Consider the following 5,881-nt stretch of genomic DNA (forward strand, 5'->3'; position numbering starts at 1 on the left):
AAAATTTTGTTAAACATCAGTTTCAAACTTTATTTTTTTTCTATTTCTATTTATTTATTTATTTATTTATTTATTTATTTATTTTGTTTGTTTTAAATTGCTGGCACACGACTTCAATTGTGATATACACAATTGAACTACTCGGTCATTAACACATTCACTATGATTCTTTCTCCTGCTTCCCTCTTGATTCTTGTTGAGCTCCACAACCGCACCACTATCTATCCGCCACAGTAGAACCCTCGGTTCACCATCCATCACCACCCTAATCATCGTCACCACCTTTCTTCATGACCAACACTATTAAACCACTTTAGAGTCACCACCCATTCCACCACTTTTGTCAATCAAACACCATGAACGACTACAAATCATTCCCCACTTCAAAATCGTGAACACAATAAACTCCCATCTTCATCGTTACTTTCTTCCTTCTCTCTTTCATTCTCTATTTCTTCTTTCTGTTTGGTCAGCCAAAACACCAACATACCGCCATCGACCATTTCTTTTACTTCTGTTACGATCATCAACAAATCACCATGATAACCGCTATATTCTGCAGCCTGCAAATCATTCGAAAATGTTTCTGTTTTCTTTTCTTGTCTCAGCTGCAAAACAACATTCAATAAGTAACTACAACCACTACTTTTAACAATCCATGTTATGATCGAAGGAGGAACATGAAAGAAGATGATTATGATCCGGTTTCTTTTCTGTTGAAGCATAGAAGTTTCACAGCTTTATTCTTCCTAACTTTCAGTATAATATTACGGAGTATAGATATATATTAAAGAGGCTCAGGGCCGACAACTTTTAACAACTCAAAGCCCACTTGAACTCATTCAATGATTTTTGTATTCCTTTATAAAAGTAGAGGTATGGGATAGGAGTTCATGGCCGACAATCGAAGCATTGGACAACCCATTTGAGTTATTTAATTCACAAGAAATGAATCTGTTCTTTTAATATTGCCAAACCCCACCTTGTTTCCCTACCTAAATTTCAATAATAAAAAAAATAGTGATTCTGAGCATCTCTTTTGATTTGGGACGGCTAACCGAAATCTCAACCACTACACGATTTGAATGGGACCATGGTTATCTACTGGGCCGTGTAAATGAAGGCCAAGTCCAATGATTCGATTAATGGACTATTTTTTAATTGTTGGGCTGGCATAAAAAAAAACCGTTCCTATTCCTGAGTCATTCATAAAACAAACCAAAAACCCTCGTTTTCTATTTCTGTTTCATTGCTACAGACGTTGTTCCTGATTCTATAATAATCGAAGATGGGGAATAGATGAAGATGATGCACTGTGAGGAAGGAGATTATGATAATGATATGGTGATATGAGGTAATAAAATGATGATGATGATTTACGATTATGATGAATATCATGATAATGATAATTACGGTTTCATGGTGATAACTTCACAAGGATGATGATGATCGAAAACGTGATAATGATTATGATATGATGAAGATTATGATTCGATTATGATGATTTTGAAACGTAATTGATGATGGTAATATGATATAGCAATTGTGGATCGGTCTGTTAGATTGAAGAAAAAGAAAGCAGTTATATATGAGTTAAATAGATTTAATTCCAGGTTAAAACAGAAAATCGAAATGGATCAAATGGCTAAGTGTGTTGGGGTGGAACAACAGGTCGCGGGTTCGAGTCCCATTCCGGGCATTTATTTTTAGAAGCTAGTTTTAAGGTAGTATTTCAAGTATTATTATTATTATTATCATTATTGCTATTAGTAAATATTATATTTATTATATTATTACAAATATTAAAAATATAAATATTAGCATCTTTATTATTATTAGTAAAATCATTATTTTTGTAGTTATTATTATTATTATTATTATTAATTATTATTAAAATTAACATTTTATTAAAAAGTATTATTTTTATTAAAGTTATCCTTTTATCATTTATACTAAAAGTATCATTTTTAACCATAGTATTATTTTTATCATTACTAATATTATTTTAGTATTATTATACTTTAAACAAAACAAACGATATGTATATATATACAAAATATATATTTAACACATATAACATAACAGAATTTATATTTTTTTTATTATTTTATATATAAAATGAATATATGAAACCTATAGGTTATTAATATAAAAAAATGATATGACTAATAAGCTTATATATATATAAATTGTTCGATTACAATTATATGTGTTAATAGATATACAATTGATATAGGTTCGTGAATCCGAGGCCAACCCTGCATTGTTCAGTTTTGTCATATGTATTTTTTACTACAAAATACAGTATGGTGAGTTTCATTATTCCCCTTTTAAATGCTTTTGCAATATTTTTTTTTTGGGACTGAGAATACATGCGCTGTTTTTATAACTGTTTTACGAAATAGACACAAGTGCTCGAAAATTACATTCTATGGTTGGATTATCGAATCGAATATGCCCCTATATAGTCTGGTAATCTAAGAATTAGGGAACAGACACCCTAATTGACGCGAACTCTAAAGATAGATCTATTGGGCCCAACAAGCCCCATCCAAAGTACCGGATGCTTTAGTACTTCGAATTTTATATCATGTCCGAAGGAGGATCCCGGAATGATGGGGATATTCTTATATGTATATTGTGAATGTCGGTTACCAGGTGTTCAATCTATATGAATGATATTTTGTCTCTATGCATGGGACGTATGTTTATGAGAAATGGAAATATGAAATCTTGTGGTCTATTAAAAATACGAAATGATTATTTATGCTAAACTAATGAACTCACCAACCTTTTGGTTGACATTTTAAAGCATGTTTATTCTCAGGTATGAAAGAAATCTTCCGCTGTGCATTAGCTCATATTAGAGACATTACTTGGAGTCATTCATAGCATATTTCAAAAGACGTTGCATTCGAGTCGTCGAGTTCATCAAGATTATTATTAAGTCAATTATATTTATATATATTATGAAATGGTATGCCTGCCGTCAACTTTCGATGTAATGAAAGTTTGTCTTTTCAAAAACGAATGCAATGTTTGTAAAAATGTATCATATAGAGGTCAAGTACCTCGCGATGTAATCAACTGTTGTGAATTGTTTATAATCAATATGGACTTCGTCCAGATGGATTAGGACGGGTCTTCATAGTTGGTATAAGAGCGGTGGTCTTAGCGAACCAGGTCTGCATTAGTGTGTCTAACTGATAAGTCGTTAGGATGCATTAGTGAGTCTGGACTCCGACCGTGTCTGCATGTCAAAAGTTTGCTTATCATTTCGTGTCGAAAATTTCCTGCTTATCATTCTTAGGGAATCACTTGCTTATCATTCTTAGTCTAGACACGTTTTACTGCATTGACTGCATGAATAGTGTATAGACAAAATTCATATCTTAGCGTATCTGCTACTTTATATCTTAGCGTATCGATTACTGTAACTTTGCCTGACAACTTCCGTAGATTCCTCCGTAACTTATGGGATTTTAGTATTATATATGCATATGTAAATTATGTATTGCAGGGTACTAATCTACATCCTATAATCTATTTCTTATCGAAAATCCTCCATCTGATCGTACGAGATGAATCCTGCAACCAGTTCAAGTCCCTCAGATTCCGATAGCTATTCCGATAGTTATTCCGACAGCTATTCCGACATAGGTGTTCACCTAAGCTCCGAAAACAGCGTCATCGGCATGAACCAACCAATCAGCCATTATCAATTAATCTGATGGGTTCGTAGTCGACTTAATTAATGGAAACGCGCAGGAGGCAATCCCTTCCACCAATCGAATTCACCTCTTGACAATGAACCTGAAGCGTTTACCGGCGAACCTGTTCAAGACACCATTTTCAGTCTCATTTCCAGGGTAACTCGACAAGATTATATTCTATCCACAATTCTAAACCTTATTCATCCGCTCGTTCCGGCCGACAATCATCCTGAAGTAATAAGTCAATGAACTTCGTGCTCGAATAATCAATTCTGAGAATATGGTGCAAAATGTACCAGCTTCAACAACATCACCGGCACCAACAATACCATCAATAACAGCACCAGTACCATCAACAATCCATGCTTCAATATCATCATCTGTACTTTGAGTATGATCTTCGTTCTACGTATCGTTCTACCTCATTTATCTTCGTTAGACATGACGAATATGTAATCTCTAAAGTTTTAGAGATTATTTATTCTAGTTCCAACCGAAAAGCAAATGAGTTTAATATCATATTAACTCATTAAATCCTTGATTACATCTGAAGAAAATATATATGTATATATGTTTTCATAAAGATTGTAATTAAAAATTCTCTTGTACAAACTATTAATGGTGAAAATATTTTAACGAGTAGGTAATACCCGAGGAATATTTAAAATTCACATTAATAAGTTACATTGTACGTTCTTCGAATCTGTTTCAACAGTCATATACTATCCTACTTACATCCACTGATATACAAATCCGTTCACCACAGAATAATCATTTTCATTCAATTTCATATTTGGATTTTGACCTATCAGAATCCAACAAGTGGCATAATGAAGAAAACATTTGACGAAATAAAAATATGATAGAAACAAATAAATTAACTACGAAAAACTTTGTTAAGAATCCACGCTAACTGTTCCAGCTAACTGCTCCTAGCTAACTGATTACATTTTTATTTATCGCAATTTATTTTATCGCAATTTACATTCTCGCAATTTTATTTATCGTCATTTAATTTCTGTTATTTACTTTACGCACTTTATTTATCGTCATTTAATTTCTGTTATTTATTTTAAATATCGGGACACGTATATAAGGTTTTGACATATCATATCGACGCATCTATATATATTATTTGGAATCACCATAGACACTCTATATGCAGTAATGATCGAGTTCTCTATACAGGGTTGAGGTTGATTCTACAATAATATATATAGTTTGAGTTGTGATCGAGTCTGAGACGTATACGGGTCACGATACGTATTAATTCGAATATTATATATATAATTATATATGAATTATTGAATTGCTAACTGTGGACTATCAACATTGGACAATTAAAATGAATTAAAATATTGATTATAACTTATGAAACTAAACAATTCTTCAAGTTGCCACTTGATTTCACCTTAAACCTTAATTGTACCATGATGATTCCAATCTGCATTCAAACTTTCATAATTCTTGAAAACACCTCAATAGATAGGATGAATCAACCGCACTTCATCTACGGAAGGAAAGATTTATGCATATAGTTATGCACCTGAGAAACTCTCGGCAACTGAGTAAAAGTTTAACACGTAGCCGCGTCAGATCCTTTGGCATTTATTAGCAAAAAATAATTTTGCGATCCCTTTTCAAGGTAGCAAATTTTGTCACAGCTTCAGCAAATCAACTTCGACTTTTCGTTCGAAACAACCTTATTATCACCTTGACTTATATGTATGTTCTTTTAGTGTTACCGGGGAACCTTTTATATTCCACCATATTACCGTCAGCGTTTAATCATCTAAAAACACAATTCTCTTGAAATCACCTCAGATCGATAACTAATGATTCAGATATGGTAGCAGTAAATGTAGAGGAATCGGCAATCAGTACTTTGAAAACTCACAGCATATCTATATCAACAGTTATATGTATAACATTTATCTTTTAGAATTATGGTCTTTCATTCTGAAATTCTGACCAGCACACAGTCTACAAATTAGTACTCTGAATGTTGAAAAAGCTGAATGAAGCAGCAGAAACTGTAGACAACCGTAAGAGACCTTAATCGTCAGAAGTTTAATGATAATGAATAGTATGTTGGAAAAGCTCAGAAAAGTTGGAACTGAAAAACGGATTGAGCTAACTATGAAGGAGACCAAGGACAAATACAAGGA

This window comes from Rutidosis leptorrhynchoides, chromosome 3 (assembly GCF_046630445.1).
Source record: "Rutidosis leptorrhynchoides isolate AG116_Rl617_1_P2 chromosome 3, CSIRO_AGI_Rlap_v1, whole genome shotgun sequence".
Taxonomy (NCBI): domain Eukaryota; kingdom Viridiplantae; phylum Streptophyta; class Magnoliopsida; order Asterales; family Asteraceae; genus Rutidosis; species Rutidosis leptorrhynchoides.